The following is a 21,877-nucleotide window of genomic DNA, read 5'->3' on the forward strand; positions in this document are numbered from 1 at the left end:
AAATATTTGGCTTTTTAATGGTTTAATTTTTTTTGTGAGCTTTTAAAATAAAAAAATTAATATAATGAGAAAAGAAAAAAGGTATTTTTTTTAGCTATTTCTTGTAAATTATGATTGTTTGAAATAAATAAACACTTCAAATGGCTCATTTTAAAAGCACACAACCTGTTTTCTTACGACTTTATCACGTAAAATCATCGTCCGTAAACCGGCTTTACAGACAACCTCTTTTTTTTATATCTGATATTATTATTGACTTTATTATGTTCACTTAAATATTTTTTTCATCTTGATATATTAATTGTTTCTATTTTTAATAAATTATTCAAAAAAACGAAAAATTATGTGGCAAAGCCTCCCTAGGTTGGAGGCTTTGCCACGGGGGGTGGGAAGGGATTGCCAGTTACCTAAATACCAAAGTTAATACAAATAAAACCAATAATTATAAACAAAACTTCTTTTTAGCTTCCCCTTTTGATGAAGCTCGCCTCTGGCAAATGTACCTCCCCAAAAACAAATGGCAAATGCAACCCACAACCTGATCTTTCAAAAATTTACTTATAACTTTTTTTATAAGTTAAACAGTAAAAAAAATCAGTTCTACACAGCATAGTAAACATAATTTTCAAAAGATATTTGTATGAATAAGTAATTTAACAAAACAAATACAAATACAAAATTTACGACGGTTATGTACCTTCATATTTTAGTTCCTCAGCATTAAAAAACTAACACAAGCGTCTAATTTATTTCGTGTCCAGCCAAAAGCTGTCAAACTTTGTGGAAAGAAATGAATTTTCGGTATACTTATAAATGTACATTTGGGTATTTTAGAGTCAATAAATTGATTAAGACATTAGGCCATATATTAAAAATCAAAAGTTCTTAGGCGACAAGAATTAATAACGGTATTTTGTAGAGGAGTTTAGTAAAATAATTTTTTACTATGGGAGGGGGGCCATCTCCCCCCGTTTAGACGGGAGCCAGAATTGTACACTTGATTCTAATTTTTAAATCAAATTATTGCAATTAATTGTTCTCGAAATAATCAACTTCAAAGTCAAAATTTGTGAAAAAAAAGTAAAAAAAAAAAAAACACATTAAATACTATTTTAACCAAGACTGTAAATTTAAATATGAAATAAATCAATGAAATAAACTGCTTCAATCAATTTCTTATCAAATACTGAAAACCATATGCTTTTTATGCCTTATAATATCAGAGAAAATTGAAAATAAGAAAATTACCTTTTTATCAGATTTTCATTTTCTTAACTATTTTCGCTTATATTCTGAAGAATTCTGAAGAAAATTTGCCTTCACCCAAACTCGCACCCTACCCAAATCCTATAAAAGTGTGCTCAAGCAGGGGGGTTGCAAGGGGGCATACTGCTTGCAAGCATTATGTTTATGTAAACACGAAAACAGCTAAAAAATACAAATCTGATAAAAAGTAGTTTTTTAATTTTTAATTTTCTCAAAAATTAGAAGACATACATAGAAGCATATAATTTTCAGAATTTGATTACAAGTTAATTGAGGCAGTTTATTTCATTGATTTATTTCATATTTAAATTTACAGTCTTGGTTAAAATAGTATTTAATTGTGTTTTTATTTTTCCCAAATTTTGACTTTGAAGTTGATTATTTCGAAAACAATTAATTGCAATAATTTGATTTAAAAATAAGAATCAAGTGTACAATTCTAGCTTTTGAAAAAGGTATCATTCATAACTGTAAGTGTTGCCGTTGTTTTTTAATAATTTGTTTTGTATTTAACGTGATATTTTAGAAAATTGCCCCTCCCGACTAAACGGGGGGAGATGGACCCCCCTCCCATAGTAAAAAATTATTGTATTAAACTCCTCTACAAAATACCGTTATCAATTCTTGTCGCCTAAGAACTTTTGATTTTTATTCCAAATTGTCCCGATTAGAAATACAAAAATATGAATAACTTTTGAAAAGGAGCAGCTAGGATTTCAATTCCAACGAATTTTGCACGTATAATCATCATCAAATACAACCCAACTTGCAGTTTTTGTCGACATTTTTGTGCAATCTATCGATGCTTCCTGCCCACCGTGCTCTATATCTATATAAATGAATTTTACGAACCAAATGAAATGCTATACCAATGTAGCAAGAAATAATCAATGTTTTGATTTCATTAGATTACTTTTACTTTAGTTTAATTTTATCTGGAAATCTTTGTTTTAAATGAACTCAAACCAACAATTTCAATTTTAATAAAATACCTAAATCATTTCACATACTTACAGAGATTTCTTTCTATTTTTCACATTGCATTGAATTAATCCTGAAAATTGGAAAACAAAAAAAAAAAAAAAAAAAATTCCTATTATACGTCAATCTGTGTGAAAACTCTCTCATGCATACATGTATATAAAACGAGGAATACATTTTATCCTCGTGGCAGAAATCCTTTAACAAGAATACAAAAATTGCATTCTAATGTCGATACGATACACTACTCTGAAATACGAATTGAACAACCAACTTTTCCCATATAGTTGGAGTATACCTCCTTGCCTGCCTCAATCTGTCTCTATAAAAAGGAGAGTACGCACAAGTACAAGTATACGATGAGAATAGTATACCCTCAAGTGCACTTCGTATTCTACACAATTGAATTTTACAGATGCTTTTGTGGAACATTAAATTCAATTAGCATTCCACTTTTCCCCAACTTTTCCATCCTCCTCACCATCGTCATCATCATCTCTATAAAATTAAATTTTAATAAAATGAACTTCTTGTTCCATTCCAACACCAACAAAAAAAAAAAAAATGGTAATAAATTCATATAACATGTTTGATTGAAGTTGTTTTATTCAACACTTTATTGTTGTTTATCATTTAAATTCATCTGGCTAAAACATGGTCGGGTTATCTCTCTAACCAACTCTTCATAACTCTTCGCCTCGATGTAATTTTGTGTGTGTGTTGTTTTATGACCACAAAAAAACATGACTTTTAGACTCATTGTTGACACAATAATCAAATTTATTAAACACAGACAAAAACTGGAAATTGTTTTAATTATACACAAAGGATATTGAGGGATTTTTTTTTTTGTTCGTTGGTTTTATTTCCAACAAATTGGAGCAAACTTCCTGGATGAAATAAAAAACAACAGGATGTTGAGACTAATGAGTTTTTTTCTTTAAAGAATTTTTAATTTTAAAATAAAAAAACTTTGATGGAATTCCGAATAAAATGTCAGAAAAGGATATTTTATTGATTTTAAGGAGGCGCGAATTCGTTATTATCTCATTTTTTTCGAATCAATTTTCGAAATGGTATTGTAGCACTTTAAATTCCACCGAAGTGTAATATTAAATTTATATATTTTTGTGTGTTTGTATTGAGACAAAAAGTATATTTTATCACGCAAATATCACTTCACTCACATCAGGTGGTTTTGGTTCGTTGTTTTGTTTATCTTTTTTTCTTCCTTCAAAATCAATATTATTTATCAAGCATATCTAAGAGGTTGAAAGGTTTGTTGTCATTTTATGTTTTTTTTTTTTTTTTACATTTTTTTATATTTCCACGGATAAAATAGAGCTGTCCTTTTACATTATATTGTGAAAAGGAAAATTCCTGTAATCTGGAATGTCATGTCAATAGCATTAGGGCGAGGTTAGTTTACGGTTGAGTGAATACACCTACAAAAGTTGGTCGATTTAAATAGGAAAAGTTTTATGCAAATATGTACACATCACAGCAGTTTCTATAGAGACTAATCGTCAGTGGCGATATACCGTACTCTAAATAAGGTTCCGAAGGAAGGTAGGTTACATCAAGTGGGTCGATATTTCTTTGGGGCGCCAATTTATGAGGAAAAATTAATATTTAATAATTTATACTAGCCGACCCCGCACTCAAAATTCGAGTGCATTGTAACTTTTATTTATTCTCAAATAAGCACACTATATAAATCACTTTATTAACTACTAAGAATATGCAACACTTAATTTTATTCGAAATTCGAGAATGTCTTCGAAGGTTCCCGTCTTTGCTTTTAGAAGTTTCCACTTCCAGAAGGGAGAGGGCGTGGTTTAGCACATTTGTTTTCGTTTTTTTCCTCAATTTTAATTTATGGTTTTGATCTATTTCGGCAAAAAAAAATAAATAAAGTATACATTCTGCACATCTAGATAAAATTTCCTATCGTTCGGTATATAATTTATGCCCCTTCGGTTTTTGTGGGCCGCGTATTTTGTACCACAAAATAAGTGTTTGCCGTTTTATTATATGATGATATAAAAATGTCTTAACTTAAACGGTTATACTAATAATGACGTGTTATATCTTTTTGTAAAGCCAATAACTTTTTATTTTGTTTTTAAGTAAAGCTATTTTTAAGGAATAGTTTTTGAAAAAACTTATTTTTAAACTCAAAATTTGCAAACAAAAATTTTGAACTAATTTTTTTCAAAATTCAGTGCTTTCTTTAGATTTGTTTCGTCATTTTCGAGAAATTAAAAACTAACAAAACTAAAATATTATTTAAAATATTCTTTTGATATTACCTATCAAGTGCTTGTTATTAATATACTTTTTTGTCTGTGTTTTTTATCTTTACTTTTTTTCTTATTTTTTTTTTTTTTTCAACCAAATCTTGAATTTTAAATGATTAATGAGTATTTTATAGCCTTGTGTTACAAGAGAAAATTCAAGACGTGCAAATTTTTTTTATTTTTAAGTTCTTTCATTTGGTAAGAAATAGGGTATTTTTTAACAAAAAAAAGTATTAATAACTTTTGTATGTGATACAAAAAAAAATTGTGTAACTGAGTTGTAGAGAATTTTAAAGTGAACAATCTTTTATCTGAAGATTTTTTCAAAATTTTGACAAAAAGTGCTCAAAACTTAAAAAAAATTCTTACTTGTAACTTTTTACTTGCGATATAGGTACTATAGGGCAAGTTTAGGATTCGTAAAAAAAAATCAAACTCGAGGTAACAATTTTACATGACATGATGGAGAATGCCAAAAAAGTGGGTCCGGCATGTCTGTCTGTCTGTCTGTCTGTCTGTCTGTATATACCTCGAGTGAAGTGATTTTCTTCAAACTTGGTATTTAGCAGTTTTTGGTGATTCCCTAGAGGGAGAATTGAAATTTTTTTATGACCAAAACTAACGGTACCTGCCATATAACGGAAATAGAAAAGTTAATTTTGTTCAAAAACGGCTCTAACGATTTTGATTAAAATTTTTGTGTGTAGTATTTAACATAAGAGCCAACTTTGGAATTAAAAAAAATATTTTTTGTACCGTTATTAACGGTACCTGCCATTGAACGGTTTTTTTGGTTTCTGAATATCTCGATTAAGATTAACCCGATTTCAACGAAAATTTTTATACAAAAGCGTTTAGATAATGGTAATATTAAAATTTTAGAAAATTTTCAACAAAATAATTTTTGGGTTTTCAAAATTTTTTTTTTGAAAAATCAATTTTTTGGAAACAGGTCAATGAAAAATTTTGAAATTTTGTTTTTATGTGTAAATTAATTATTTCTTCAAAATAGCATACCAACAGCATACCAACTTTTTTTTTTGAAAAATGTTAGAAATTTTTTATTTATAAAAAATTATTTTTTTTAAAAAAACGGCTCTAACGATTTTCGAAATTTTTTTTCTTAAAATATCTTTTTGTGCATTTTATTTAATATGTATTCAGAATGTCGAAAAAGTGTTCGCAACATAAAAGACGCGAAATTTAATTGTCTATGTTTTTGGTACAAACAACTTTTACCTAGGAAGAATAGATATTTAATAAAAAAATAAAATCAAAGATGGCGGCCAAAAAGTGAATTTCATGAGTGCGAAAAATCACCCAATCACATTGGAAAACGTGAACACCGTATTTTGTACATTGCCTTCTAAAATAGCTTTCAAATTTAAAATCTCGAAAAAGTAAAAAAGGTTCAAAAAGTTAGCGCTCCTTAAGCAAATATTAACATGGCTTTGGATTGGAATAATGTACAAATAAATGCGTTGACCAAAGTAAAATAAACGTATATAGCTTTCCCACCACGATTTCATCAATTCTCTTTTTTAATCAAATATAATGATAGTATACATATTTTTGAGTATTGCATCTATTGTGCATTTTCCACCTCCACACCATTCTTAAAGGAGTGATTTCAAAAACAATGAAAACCGCAAGAATGGTTGCTTTGACACAATTTTTTTTTTTAATCATAAATTAAAGGTCAATTTGTTTCTATAATTTTTTTCCAACTCCGTACATATTTTGTTTGTCCTTTCTTTAAAACAAAATTCTGTAAGCTGCAACAGATTTCTCATTGTAGAAGTAAAATGACAGGTGTCATTGCCACAAAATGAAATATTTGATTTTAATTTAAAAAACAATTTGTTAATATTAATTAACAATGTAATAAGGTTCAAAATGTTCAGAAATTGAATCAGCTAAGGAGATTTGTGTCAGTTGTCAATAACATTAGAATTCTTGTTTTCTCTACAGCCAGTAAAGCAACAAAGTGAAATATGACTGTAAACTATCACAAATCACCTTAGCCTGTTCAACGCTGGGTTGTAAAAATGCATTTTATTTTTAATGTGTTTGCTTCCATTACAAATTTTTAAGAAAATGTTTGTTTATTGCAACTAAAAAATATTTGCATTGAAAAAAAAAACTTATTGCAACTGAAAAATGTTTGCATTAAAAAAAAATATTTTTTGCAACTTACCTAAAAATACTTCCATTAAAAAAATATTTTGCACAAAAAAAAAATTGATTGCAAATAAAAAATTTTCTGCATTGAAAAAAAAAAAAAAACATTCAATGCAAAATATGTGTATTAAATAATTTTTTTAATACTCGTCGAATTTTTACAATTTTAGCTATTTGACCATATATAAGCTATTTCAACTGAATCATTTATTTGCAAAACATGATAAGTCCATGATTTTAAATTTTTCAGGAGAAGAAAAAAACGTTCTATTTTCTTTTGATATGCGTAGAAAAATTTATAAAAAATATATTCTGTAGAACTCTTGCCTAGCTACAAAATACCGTTTCGTTTTTAATTTTTGGAGCGATAGCTCAAAAGATAAAAAATAAAAACGCTTTTGGACTTATCATACTTTGAAAATAAACGGATGTGAAATTAGTTTTTAAATGGATATGCAAATTTGCTTTTAGCCCCAGTCTATCAAACAATTGTATTTGAGAATAAAATACAATGTCCGGACTGCTAATTTAACTTTAAAGTAGCTTTAAACTTAAGATTTTCAGCCATTAATCTAATATACCATTTACACAAAAAGAAGCTGTTGTTTATTTTCAAAAGATGATAAGTCCGGGACTTTTTCTGTTTTTGATACTAAAAAAATATTTCGCGTAGCTGTAAAATCGGATATAGATGGAGTAGATAGTTGATATTTTAAAGACAGACGTGGTTATCCCTGGAGTACAAATTTAGTCAAAAAAACGAATTTTGAAAAAAAGTGGACTTATCATGTTTTGCAAATAAATGATTAAACTATAATATTGAAGCTTATATAAAAACATTTTGCATAGAATTTTTTTTTCAATGTAGAAAATTTTTTATTTGTAATTTTTCTTTTTAAAAAATTTTTTATTATGCAATTTTTTTAAATGCAAAATATTTCTAGTTGCAATAAACAAACATTTTTTTTTTAATTTGTAAGAAGTAGCTCAATGAATGTAAACATAAGGCGTGTGGGTATGTTATACTGTTATATAGAATACACTTTAAATATTTTCACTTACCGCTAAACGTTTTTTAAGGTGAGCATATATCGCATGTGTTTTGGTATGTATCAGTATCCTAGATTCGTGCTGGTTATAATATGTTTATTTGTCAAGATAATGGTATTCGAGTACGTGTGACTTCAAAAGGAATAGTCGGGTAATATACACAACAATATTGTATGGTCTTCGGGGAATTCTATGACACATGTACACATCAGATGGTAATGGTTAATGTGGTTAAGGATAAAGCACATTCGCTTAAGGATAATAGAAAAGATATAAAAATAGAATTCAAAAAATATTTTCCTTGTTACTAATAAAAGGACAGTATTCAGGCACAATGATTTTAATAAAAATAGAAGAAGTTTTCTAACGACAGTACAAAATACCTACTTGACATTTTTATCATCGGGTGTTAATTGGGTTATATTAACTATTTATTCTATTAAATTTAACAGGGTACTTCTGATTCAAGAAAAACATTAATTAGTATATCCTCCAGTGCCTTTGAGGCATTTATTCTTCCAGTCTTCGCAGTAAAATTTAATTTGTAAACGATTTTCTAAGTTCGCTTAATTAAATGAAAATTCTTTAAGTGGAAATTTCGTAAGACTTTGTTTATGGTTCATTTGATTAAAGATTTAATTAATGACACTTTTCACGCAGTTTTTGACTTTCCTACCATTTTATTTACCTCCTCTCGTGATTTATTTGTATTTAACATTTTTATAGATACTATGTTAATTCAATAAAACCACTAAAAACAAGTCGTTAACAAAATATGCAAATATAAAAAAAGAATAAAAAATAATCATTGAAAATTATTCACCCCAAGGGAGGATTTTCAAACAAAGCAAGAAGAAGAAATAAAGTATTCCATTTGAAGTTAAAAATAAAAATAATAAACTCCTGATAGGATATCAAAGGTTGTAACCTTTTTTGTTTTGTATTTGTTTTTGTTAAGTAATTTTAAATGTATGAGATATAAAATATCGATTTAGCAGAAAAATGAAAATGAAAAAAAAAACGAAAAAAGCTTATGAATTTTTGATTTTTAAATTGAGCGAAAATAACTTACTTTGTGTATAGGGTTTTTCAGGGAAACAATATAAAAAAAAAAAAAAAATAGCAAGCCAACATTTTCGCTATAAATATAAAAATTATAAAAATAAAAACAAAAAAAAAAGGAAATAAATTGATACATCGAAAATATTATTACCATGTCAAATTATAATACACTAGCCCAAAAAATTAAGGGAACAAAATAAAAATTATGTTTTTATTCATAACAAATCAAAAAGTGAAAGCTACATTTTTCTAGTTTTAGGATTTTATGACTTAATATTTTATTTCTAACGGTAAAATAGGTTAATCGTTGGAACTGTTCAAAAACCAACATTTTCAAATTTTTTTTTTGTTTTTACTTTTCTCATAAAAAAAATGGGAAAATTTTTTGTGATGAAATGATAATAATTTTTAGAAATGCTATTTATTTGGCTTCAAGATTATTTTTGTTTCAAAATTCTACGATTTTTTTTAGACTACAATATCAGTCCTCGAACCAAAAACAATACTTTTGACTTTGACTATCAATATCTCAACAACGGATCACTCCACAGAAAGTTTAAGGATACATTTAAAAATTTCATTTAATTCTCTACAAAGAAATTAAGTTTGCTTTGTTAAAAAAAAAAAAATGTTTTCGTACATTTGATATCAATTCAGAAAAGCTATCAAAATAGGCCTTTTTACAGTTTTTTTTAGAAAATGTTCCGCTATTTCATAACTATGGGTGATAAGATTAAACTAAGGCTTAATTATTGAAACTTAATAGACCTTAAATTTTGCAAAGTTTCAGACTTATTCATCAAACAGTTTTTCTGTTGTGAGGGTTTGAATTTTTGAGATAATTTAAAACACCACATTTTTGCAGCTGTAAATGACTTACTTCTAATCATATTTTTATGAGCAAAATCAAATTCTTTTGAGTTTATTTGAACCTTTTAAATTTTAGATACACCAAAGAAAAATTAAAAATGTCACATGCTTTTTGATTTGTCATTATGCGATTATTTTTAACTGAGATACAGCCTGTCGAAAATCACTAAAAAAAATCACAACTTTTTTTTTTGTTCCCTTAATTTTTTGGGCTAGTGTATATTACAATCATATGTCAATAAATATTTACAGCAAAATTAAAAAAAAAAAAATTATTTGAAACCTTTTGCCTATTTATTTAATATTTATAAGAACTAGAAAACTAAACGTAAGTTTAGAAGTAACTTTAATTATTTTTAAGTAACATTTGAAAGCCTTAAATGAAAAATTCTCATTTTTTAGTCATATTTTAGAACCGGATCTAACTTAGAATGGAGTCTAAAGTTATTACACAGGTTAGAACTCAGAAGCAGCTCTTTTCTATAAAAAATTGGTTAAGAGGTAGACCTAAATTGTCCTTGAATAACATTCTTTCCAGTTTTTCTTAGAAGCGACAAAATCACAGCTTAGAAGAACTTTGGATATGGCCTATATAATTTTTGTATCAAACATCAAAGATTTGGGTTATAACTTAACAAAAGCGAATCGGGAAAAAATTTAGCTCACGGAAAACCAAATTTGAGGTGTGAAAGCAAAAATTCTGGCGAAATGGATTCTCCCGTGGGCAAATTTGTTTCCAATAAAACGCGAAGCGGCAAAAAAATTAAGCCCCCAGAGAATCCGTGGAATTTGTGAAAGCAAAAATTCTGGCAAAATTGATTCTCCCGTTTATGTTTGATCTTTGTGTGATAATTAATTTTGTGCACTAAATGAGCGCATCACTATGAGATTTTGATTTAATTTTTAAAGTTGGCCTTATTTCATGGCACTTTAAAAACTATAGCATATCCAATTCTTTATGAAGACGTCCAACTCTGTTAAAATTTGAATTAGCATTGGCCGTTTTTAGAGGTCTTGTGTTGCAGGCTGTATCTTGTTTTGAACTTGAAATCCCCTCATTCCGCTGTTTAAATTGCCACACACCACTGTTCATCATATTTTGTAAAATCATCCCCAACTGGATGAGAAAAATCTGAACAACTAGCTATGTGCTGCATCAGGGTACTTTTTCCTCTTCTCAAGATTGAAAAAAAAAATCATCCCAATAAAAATCCTTTTTGGGACATCCAAAAACATTCAAACACCGACCATCTAAATGCTTTTCCAGCTTAAGAGTCCCAGTCTCATCACCCAATTTGCACACCTTGTTTAATTTTTACCGCCAGATAATGATCAGTAAAAGCCAATATATTATATTTAACCAGTAACTGATTAAAAAAAATTTCATTGCTATTTAATTTAGAGGGTCACTGCGGCGTATGTGTGACTTTTTTGTATTAATAATTCTTAGATTTTAATGTTAAATGTTCTAGTTTTGAGCTAGTAATCAGATAATCTAACCCTTATAGAAAATAATCTGACCTTTTAAATGGTTTAATTTTGCATTTATACCAAAGAGCCAGTGGCTAGATTTCTATTTTACGTCTTTCTCGATTAGTGCAGCTGCTTTACTAAACGGATATTTGTTCCAAAAAAATCTTGAAAGTTCAACTCGATGTCACCATTATATGTCACTGATTGAAAACAATAATTTATGTTTTATTATTATTTGCTTAACAAAAAATCGCACAATACACAATTACGTATGTATACTCGACTTATCCATAATTAATTAAATGAAAACAGAACTTTTTAAAGTGTTATTTTGTGGAATACTTAATTTCAATTTAATCGATTAAAAAATATTGCATTATATATTAAATGATTTTCAATTAACAAGAAAATAAATTATTCACAAAACAAATATAAACGAAATTGTTATATAATTAATCCTGAAAATGGTTATTTTCGCTATAAAAATTTTCTGTTTTTTTTTTTATTGAAAAAAAAAACCATCACTCTTATTTTTAATTAAAGGAAATACCATTGTGTCCATTAATTTAAATCACCAACCATATAAATTGATTTTTTTTTTCCATTAACATTTTTCTCTTGAGAAAGATTTTAAAGCAAGATTTAAAACTAAAAGAACTGTTTTTTTTTTTGCTATTTGAAATAATTTTATGTGAAAAAAGTATCGATTTTGGCATTCAAACCTACGGAGCTCTTTAAAGTTTTTTTTTTTTGAATAATTCTTTAGGGAATGTTTTCAAAACACACATTGTACCGACGAAAGTGGAAAGAAAATATATGTAAATATATTAGACTAAATTTGTTTATTTTAAAAGAAAAGGTCATGGGTTAAGAAAAATATATTCAAAACACACACAACTGTGTCACATGTGCAAAAATGTGGTTATCCCCTAATAAAGATGTTGCCTCCATTTACAGAGGAGGAATAAAAGAAAGAATAATATGTTATTTCTTTTTTATTCAATTTGCTTCTTTAAACCTTTATTTTTTTTTTTATTTTTTTTGAAAAGGTTGCAAAATTTAATTTTATTTGAATTCAGATCAAATTAATGCTCCATATCTTATTCTAATAAATCGATATAAGGTGAACTTTATTTGAGTTGCTTATTTTTGTGATTTAAAAAAAAAAAAAAATGTCAAAGTGATTTATGTAAGTACTAGAACACCCACGCTTGCTTTGCTTTGCATATTTTAGTACGGTGTTCTTTTATGATTGAAAATGCGTCTAAAATAAAATGCACCACTGCACTGGGTCGGGTTCAAGTTGCTAAAAAAATAACATCTGAAATCAAATTGAGCTCCAAAAAGAGTATATGCCATTTCATTTCTTTTATAAGAGGCATTTTTAGAAAAAAAAAAACTTCAAAATCATAAACTTAGTTTTTAAAATAGGTATCAAATAAATAAACTACCAATGAACATCTTAAGCCAAAATTTAAAAAAAAATTAAAAAGAAAAAAAATCAAAATTTTTTTTTAATAACACTGCAAAATTTAACTTTTTTTTTCTCCTTCAAATATTTTTTTTGATATTATGAAAGATTAGACTTTTCTAAATCTGGTTTCAGAAAAATTCTATCAGGTACCATTTTTGTAAAAATGATTTTTGAAAAATGTGGGTAGTTTCTAAAAAATCAACCTTTTAGATTTATTTGAACTCGTGCAAAATTAAAACTATTTGTAGCATTGAGCTCAAATTTTGAGGACTTATTCCTCGTAATATGGCCTATCGTTTGACACCAAATATGTCCTTTTACATTAATGTTTTCTCATATTTTAAAATACTGATTTATTAAAATTAGCAGAAATATCGAAATCCTTTACTTTTTAGTAAATCCTACAGGAACAAAAACACCTTAATTAAGGAAAATGTAAAATATCAACGCATTTAAAAAGTCAAATATGTAAAGAAAACCATAATAAAATACATTAAACAAAATTTGTACGTGTTTTGTAATTTTATATGCTATTTATCTACTTAGAAATATCTTATTTGTAATAAACCATTCGATAAACTGCCTTGTAAAGCTTCAGATTTGTTTCTACTAAAAACAAAAGTACACTTTTCTTATAGTTTTTTATGTGCTGAGTTAGAATCCATAGTCAAAAAAATTCTATTACGTGAGGATTTTAAGATATTCGCATTAAAGTATCACAAAATCAAGTTTTTTCTTAGAAAATCTCAATAAAAACTACTATATCTCACAAACCAGAGCTGACCTAAGTTTTTTGAGTTCGGATTCAAAATCAGCACACTAAAGTCCATTAGAAAAGTATATTTTTGTTCTAGGGAGAAAGATATATTAATTTTTAGAGATCATTTTTTTTATGATAAGATATGCCAAACCTGCTAAACTTACTTAAATTAAGATATCTCGGAGAAGAAAAGAGATATTGAGAAGATTGAAACTGAATTTGAAAGAAAAAAATAAGTTCTTTTATAAACCGTAACAATTTTAATTGAAAAATATAACATTATGTCAAAATATTTCTTCGAAAACAGCAAAAAAAAGGGTTTTTGAGATTTTCTAACGGGAATATCTAAAAAACGTGACGTGCTAGATCAATTCTGACTTCGGATTCGGAATCAGCATACAAAAATCCTTTAGAAAAGTATAGTTTTATTTAAAGGAGGATGTCCTTGCAGACCAGTGTAATCCAAAAATAAATTTTTTCAAAATTTTATATTTGTCTTATATTAAAATTATATAACTGCCTGTCAACAAAAAAATTCGTTGAAATCGAATTAGTAGTTTCGGAGAAAATCGGATTAAAAATGATAATGATTTTCATTAAAAGGTAGACCTTGTCTTAAAACTTACATTTGAATTATTTTTTTAACAAAATCGTTTGAGACTTTCGAGAAATTTAAACTTTACTAAAATTAGTACATGACAAGTACCGTTATTTTTGGTCAAAAAAATTAATTCCAAAAACCCCTCTGGAAAGTCCATCCTTTTAGGCTGTAGCTTAGTATACAGACAGACAGATTGAGACACCTACAAACAGACGGACTTCCGGGACTCACTTTTTTGGCATTCTCTATCATCGTAATGTCATGTCTGATTGTTATTTCAACTTTTTTTTTTGTACGAATGCATAACTTGTTACACGGTGTAGATTCTACAAACATTTTGGTTACATACGAGGCAACACCAAAATTTTATTTAAATTTAATACATAGCTACTTTGATTGTATGCATTTTAAAGTCTAATACAAAATTTACTGAAATTTAATTATTTTTGTATTTAAAATCAAAGACGTATTCCTAAATTTAAAGTTAAAGTTCATTATAATGATATCACGGTGTAACACTCAAAATATACGCGGGCGGAGACTTATCACGTTTTGTAGAGCTAGTTGCAGTGATTACGAAACGGTATTTAAAAAGTCCCTAACACCCCCAAAATCTGGAGTTAGGTTCAAAAAACGGTTTTTTTTTACCTTAACCCATTGAAAAAAATCTAGCTTCGTCAAATTTTTACCCATTTTGGATTTTAACAACAAATAAAAACAAAAAAAATAATTGAAACAAGAAAAATCTGTTAAAATAATTTTTCAATTTTCTCAAAAACTAGAAGACATAGAAACATATAGTTTTCACGGTTCGATAAGGAATCAATTGAGGCAGTTTTCTGTGTGAGTAATTTTTTTATTAAAATTCCAATCTGAAAAAAAAAATAGTATAAAATGAGTTTTTAAACATTTTTTTCGCCTATTTTTAATTTTGAAATCGATTATTTCAAAAACTATTCGTTATAATATATTGATTTAAAAATTAGAAATAAATGTTTAATTTTGCCTTTCGGAAATGGTATCATTTATTACTGTAAGTGTTGCAGTTGTTTTTTAATATTTTTTTTTATTTTGATAATTTTTTTTTTTATAAAACCGCCACTCCCACCTAAACAGGGGGAGATAGACCCCCCTCCCAAAGAATACAAATGTTTGTATTCAACTCCTCTACAAAAAACCGTTATCAAATCATGGCGCCCAAGTTATCCTACTACGTGCCAAAACAACATTTTTGTTCTATGCCTAAAAGTTCGAATTTCTGTATCTGGGTTATAATCGTAAATTTTTTTTTCTAAGCCAATTTTAAACTGATTTTCATAAAAAATACTTCGTTTGCTTTGGAAATAAATATTATTTTAGAATATATTTTTAAAACAGCATGTTGTTGTGAAAATATATACTTTAATTTGATGTCGAAGTTGGATAAATGACGAAAAAAAATGGAATTTTTGAACTTTGACAGCTTATAAATTCTAGGTGGTTTAACCGAGTTACATATTTTATACATTGTTCAAAAGGTATATTTATCTCCTATCAGGAACTGTAAAAAAATCGAAAATGGGTAAAAATTTGACGAAGCTAGATTTTTTTCAATGGGTGAAGGTCAAAAAACCGTTTTTTGCCCCTAACTCCAGATTTTGGGGGTGTTAGGGACTTTTTAAATACCGTTTCGTAATCAGTGCGACTAGCTCTACAAAACGTGATAGGTTTCCGCCCGCGTATATTTTAAAACCTCATTTTTGTAACACCGTGTATTTCTTTCTTTTTCATTTTTATTATTTTTTATTATTTTAAGTATTTTCTTTCTTACTTCTTGAAAATGGAACAAAACATTTCTGAAAGTGATTACTCATCCTAAATTTATAATAGTAATAATACTACGTGAGTGAAATCTTATTGCCGATCAAAATTTGCCAGTAATTCATACATTTTACTTCGAAAAAACACAAAACCTAAAAATTAGTGCAAATTCAGATTTTGTATTTTTTAACAGAAAAAGGTTACCAAAATAGCAACAATTTTTCAGGTAGCGATAACCCTAGATCCAAGCACAAAAAAAAATTATCTCTTTTTTAAAATGGCTTCCATTTTCGTTTACGTTTTTAATAAAGTTTGATTTAAGTGCAAAGGAATTAGTTTTTTTCAATTTTTTTTTAATATTTCAATACTTTTGATCACATTTTAATTTTTTGTATTTGAAATTAATAAAAAAAATTTCTTAATAAACTGTGTATTAAAATTGCAATATTAAAAACTAATAACACTGGTAAACAAGGTTTTTGCCACAAGAACCCAAAATTTACTTTTCTATATGTTTTTGATGTGCTGAACTCGAATCTGAAGTCAGAAAATATTTATTGGCCTCCTTTTTAGAAATAATTACCGTTAGAAAATGCCGAAAAACGTCATTTTGGCTGTTTTCGAGGTTATGTTTTTATGTGGGGTAATTCATTTTGAAAAAAATTATAACGATGTCTATTTGAACTAGTTTTATTCTTTCAAAAAATGTTTAAATCTTTCTGATATTTCCTTTACTGCCCGAGATATTAAAAAAATTAGGTACCGATCTTTGACTCGGAAGCAGCACTGGCCAACTAAATTAAACTTTTTTTGCCACAAGAACCAAAATATACTTTTCTAGAGGTTTTTGGGTTGTTAAACTCGAATCCGCAATCAAAAAAAATTCTATTGGCCTCCGTTCTTGACATATAACCATTATAACGTTGCGGATTCGAGTTAAGCAATCCAAAAACCTCTAGAAAAGTATATTTTGGTTCTTGTGGCAAAAATTGTATGCCCAGGGAAAGAAGAATATCTGTTCTTATAATCACTGGTACAAATTTGTTTATAATGAATTACCCCACATAAAATTAGAAGCTCGAAAACAGCCAAAATGACGTTTTTTAGCATTTCATAACGGTAATATCTCAAAAACGGGGGCCAATTATATTTTTCTGACTTCAGATTCGAGTTCAGCACGTCAAAAACCTCTAGAAAAGTATAATGTTGGTTCTTGTGGCAAAAAAAAAAAGTTCAATTTTGTTGACCAGTGTAATTTTTGTTTTGAAAAAGGCTTAATTCCAAAGGTTGTATTAAAAACTACGACAGAATTTTTAACCGTGTATGTATATACTACTTACATATATCGCAAGTAAAAGCAAAAATATTAAAAAGTTACTCGATTTTTTTTTGTGATTGAAACTTAACAAAACCCGACAAAAATGTACGAATGAGTATAACGTAAAACCTAAACCAAGCCCCCATCCGAGTATTTTATAAACTTTATATCTTTTCAAGATAAAAAGTGAAAATCTATTTATTTTTTCTATTACATCCAAGCGTAACCAATACCTACTATATCTAAGAAATAGGTATGTGAAATCCCTCACGTTAACCGCTGCTAGCTGTAGGTCGTGTGTCCAAATGTGGATTTATTTTCTTTCCTTTGGAAAAAAAAACAATCTTTTTTTTTTCTCGTAATTTATTTTCTTAGATTTTCTTTTATCAAATGCTACGTGCTACAATAAATAATAATGTAAAATACATTATATATCTACAGAATCTACTTCAACTTGTTGGGGTTAAACCTTCTCGACGTCGACTCTATCCACCGACAAGACGATTTTTTATTTTTTTGCTTTTTCTATATTTTTTTCATTGAAATTTAGTGGTAATAGTCTTTAAGGGCCATTTTTTTCCTCATTTTGTTTTTCTATTATTTTTATGTAAATCTTTTCAAGCAAAACATTCCAATAAGATTATCCAGAGGAAGGAAAAATCTGATAAAAAACCACAAAGATATCTAGTACCTACACCTAAACCATTGAATAGGTTAGATATCTAGGTTAAACCATGTATTTTTTTTTTCTTCATTTTTTTTTTCTTGTTATAATCAAACAAGGATACAAGTTTGATGATGGGAAAACCTTAAGATGGCCAGGTATGGTCGAAGGTAAAACTTTTTAAACAAGCAATTTCCTTTGAACGTGCTCCTTTTTTAGGTAGCTATATGTGCCTGGCCTGCCTTATCACGAGCAACAGTTTGGAGGAGAATTTTTCAAGTACCCTGAACCAGTATGATGCTGAATTTATAAAATACTTTGGACAGATGATGGATAGATTGAAGAAGAAAAAAAAAAAAAAAACAATATAATAAAAGGACAAAGTACACAAAACATAAAACAAACGATAGGGGCAAGCAATAAAAAGTGTATGTAGCTATAAAAGGAACATGATGATTTCTTATTTGTTTAGAACAAATTGAGAAATGAGATAAAGAAGGAGTTCAAAAGAATAACAGAAGTTTTATTGATTTTTTTTTTCCAATGAAACATTTATAGACCAACTTTCTTAAACGTATTTCTTATAGATCTGTGCTTGCAATCAGTAAGAAAAGTTTAGTTTTTTTTTTAATTAAATTTCATTTAGTTTGTTGAAAAAATTTTCATCGAGTTTTCAAAAAATAGGGCTCACGCGAAACTAGGTAGTGAAAAACAACTACTGTTTACAGAAATAAAATATAACTCAGCAACCTGATCTCAAGGATTCCTTAAATTTAATTTATGAATAAAGTTTAAAGAGATCTTTCTTTTGATATCTCACTTGATAAATTTGCAGGAAATTTTTTTAAAATGCATTTTTTTTCGACAAGGAGTAGGTACCCCTTGATTTTGGTGTTTGTTTTCGTTCGAGAATCTAAAAATAAATGAATTTATATTTTTTTTTATATTAATGCATCACTATGAACTCATATATGTTAACCAAAACTTATTACCAGACTTTGGTTCGCAGATATCTTCCACCAAATGTAAGAACAAAATATATTTGGATGCATTTAACTTAGCAACCAGACCTCCAAAAAAATTTGGTGTTCAATTAGAAATACAGCAGCTTAAAGAGACCTTTTTTTTATGTGTTACTCAGTGAAGTTGGAGAAAAGATTTAATTTTTTTTGAAAATCTAAAAATAAAATACATTTTTAATTTGTTTATATAAATGTGTAGATCAAGTAACTGTGAACCCACATCTGTAAACCAAAACTTATTTCGAGACTTAAGTCCGCAGATATTAGTCTCTGAATTTTGTAAAAAAAATATATTTGGATGCAAATAACTCCGAGCTCCGTGAAGCCACAACTGCGACCTTAAAATTTTTGGATCAAACTTGTCTAACTCGTTTGTCCACTTTTTTTCCAACCAAAATTTTCCTTTGTCCACCCTTCAAAAAAAAATTAAGAGCACTCTTTTTTTTTATAGAAAGTCTGAAAGATTTATAAAAACAATCGTTTGTCCATCTCGAGTTCTTTATACATACCAAATACTATCGTTTTTCCACCCTCAAAGAAATTTAAAAACAAAAAATTTGGCACTGAAGAATTGAAAATCCTCAAAAATCATTTTTACTTGCTCAATAGGGCAAGTATTGGTTTCGTGTAAAAAAAAAAATTCGAGGTTTTAATCAAAACTAACATTACGATGATGGAGAAGCCCAAAAAAGTGGGTTTCGTCATGACGTCCGTCGGTCTGTGCGTCGGTGCGTCGGTGCGTCGGTGCGTCGGTGCGTCCGTGCGTCCATCTGTACAAGTAGCTACAGCCTAAACGAGTGGACGGATTTTCTTGAAATTTGGTATGGATGTTTTTTTCGTAATTTCCAAGGTTGGTTTTTTTTTGTTTTTTAATATCTCGCTTAGAACGTATACCTCCGATACAAAATTTTCGAGTTATTGCAATTTTCTCGAAAACGGCTCTAACGATTTCGATTAAATTTAGCACACGTAATGCTGTATATAGTTCTAACATAACTGCGTTTTTAGTTTTTCTCAAAAAATACGGATAGTGGAAATATGGTCTTTACATTTTTTTAAATCGCGGATGTCGGCTCTTCCCGTACATCATTATTGAGTTATTGCAATTTTCTCAAAAATGGATCTAAGGATTTTGATAAAATTTTGCGTACGTAATATTCAAAGTAATTGCAGTAAAACTGCGTTTTTAGTTTTTTTCAAAAAAGTCAAGTAAAATAAAAAAAAATTTTATTTAACTAACATTTGGCCTCCATGCCGGCTCTTCCCCTACATCAACCAAATTTCTTAAAAATGTATATAGAGGCAGCTCTAATAACCTACAAGTAAGCTAACCTAAAAAGGCTTTGAACTGCAAGAGCAAGTACGTGCGGCCCCAGTCGTGCATTTTATTTTTTTTACCAAAATTCAAACTGCTGCCGTTTGTCTACCTTAAATTAAAAATCATCTTTTGTCCAGCTTCCTTTTAGGAGATATTCAAAAAACAATTTTTATAGCAAAATATCATTTTTTTTTTCCAAAATCAAAAAATTTATTTTTTTATTCAAAAATTCAAAGGGCTATCGTAAGTACACCTCGATAAATGAAAACAAACTAAAAATCATAGTTTGTTAGGAGATAATCAAAATACAAATTTTCAAAATTCCCAAAAAAAAAGTTACACATACACCACAGTGTACGTACTGAAAATTTCAAAGTCCCAGAAATTCCCCAAAAATATTTTTTTTAAATTTAAACTCGGGATCGGGTCAAAATTCTGCTTTTCAAAATTCTGCTTTTTTGACGAAAATTCTGCTCTTTTTCTATTCTGCTTTTCAAAATTCTGCTTTTCAAAATTCTGCCAGCCAGTTTTTTTTTTTTTATAGCATATGCGCTGACTAAAGAAAAATACACCTCATCAATGTAATTCAACATTGGTACTTTCCTAAATTTTTTTGTTTAAGTGTCGCAAATATTTTTTAAAATGCATAGACTGACTTTCTTTAAAATAAAATCTATAACTTATTGGAACCGATGTTGTTTGATACAAGATATATATTCCTTTTCTTATTAAAATTTTTGAATATTCATCCTTATTTGACAAATTAAAAAATTTTAAATTATTTTCGGAAATGTTTAGTATTAAAAACCTTTTCTTAGTATTTTCAAATTTATTCATTTATAAAACAAAATTAATATACATTCAAAGAATGACAAATTATTTAGGTAATTAATCAAATAAGCAGATAATTTTTCAAGATGATGATTTTACAGAATTTTGCAAAAAATTAAAAAACCCTTCCAAACCCTTTTTTAATTTTTTGCAGAATTTTGAAAAACAGAACTTTGAAAAGCAGAATTTTGACAAAAGAATTTTGACCCCGGCAGAATTTTGACCCCAACCCTTCAAACTCCTATCGTTTGTCCACCTCGAGTTCTTTATACATACCAAAAATCATTATTTCACGATTCCCTGTTTACACTGCAAAATTCAAAGTCCCCTAAAAAAAAAATAGTTCAAAAAGACCTGAAAAAGTAGATTTTCAAAGACCATATTTTGTCAAATTTTAGCCGCATTCAATTTTTGTAACCATCATGTCTTATCAAAGATAAAGTATTCTCTGTTCTCCTTCACACGTTCAATATCAATAAGTAACAAATAGTTAATACAAATTTTAAAATTCAAATTACTTTTCAAGTTGCAGACAAAAGTTCGAAAAGTAAAAAAAAAAGAGTCGAATTTTTGTATCCTTACAAAATGTTTTTTTAATATTTTTCTTTAAGTAAAAAATTTTGTTTTAATAGTTTTGAATCATTGGTTTTAAACTTCTGAAAATACCCAGAAAAGTTATTCTACTGTTTCTTGCATATTTATTCAGCTTTCAGGTGCTTCTCAAGATATATCCCGAATACTATGTAAGTGTGCTTCGAAAAACAACGACAACATTTAAAAAAAAATTATTTTTTTAATTTGATTTCTGAGTCCCTGATGTCAAAATACGTTTGAAAAACAAAAAACAAAAAAAAATAGTGGCATTTAGTGTCCATTTTGGCTGTAAACCAGTTATAGGCGCAAAAA

General features: G+C 27.9%; 2 protein-coding genes across 4 annotated transcripts in view; one reads left to right on the plus strand and one right to left on the minus strand.

Moving 5' to 3' along the window:
- Positions 1–21,877, minus strand: part of LOC129917127 (probable chitinase 10) — a 79,522-nt gene that overhangs the window by 42,984 nt on the left and 14,661 nt on the right. Inside the window, exon 2 of one of the 2 annotated variants that reach the window (XM_055997489.1) lies at positions 7,791–8,029. The exons of the other annotated variant lie outside the window; for it this stretch is intronic. The gene's annotated coding sequence lies outside the window, so the exon portion shown is untranslated. The remainder of the gene's footprint in view (positions 1–7,790; positions 8,030–21,877) is intronic. 2 annotated transcript variants of the gene reach the window in all.
- The window catches only part of LOC129917129 (transmembrane protein 65), a 74,547-nt gene that overhangs the window by 15,309 nt on the left and 37,361 nt on the right, over positions 1–21,877 (plus strand). The window lies entirely within an intron of this gene.

Source organism: Episyrphus balteatus, chromosome 3 (assembly GCF_945859705.1).
Source record: "Episyrphus balteatus chromosome 3, idEpiBalt1.1, whole genome shotgun sequence".
Classification (NCBI taxonomy): domain Eukaryota; kingdom Metazoa; phylum Arthropoda; class Insecta; order Diptera; family Syrphidae; genus Episyrphus; species Episyrphus balteatus.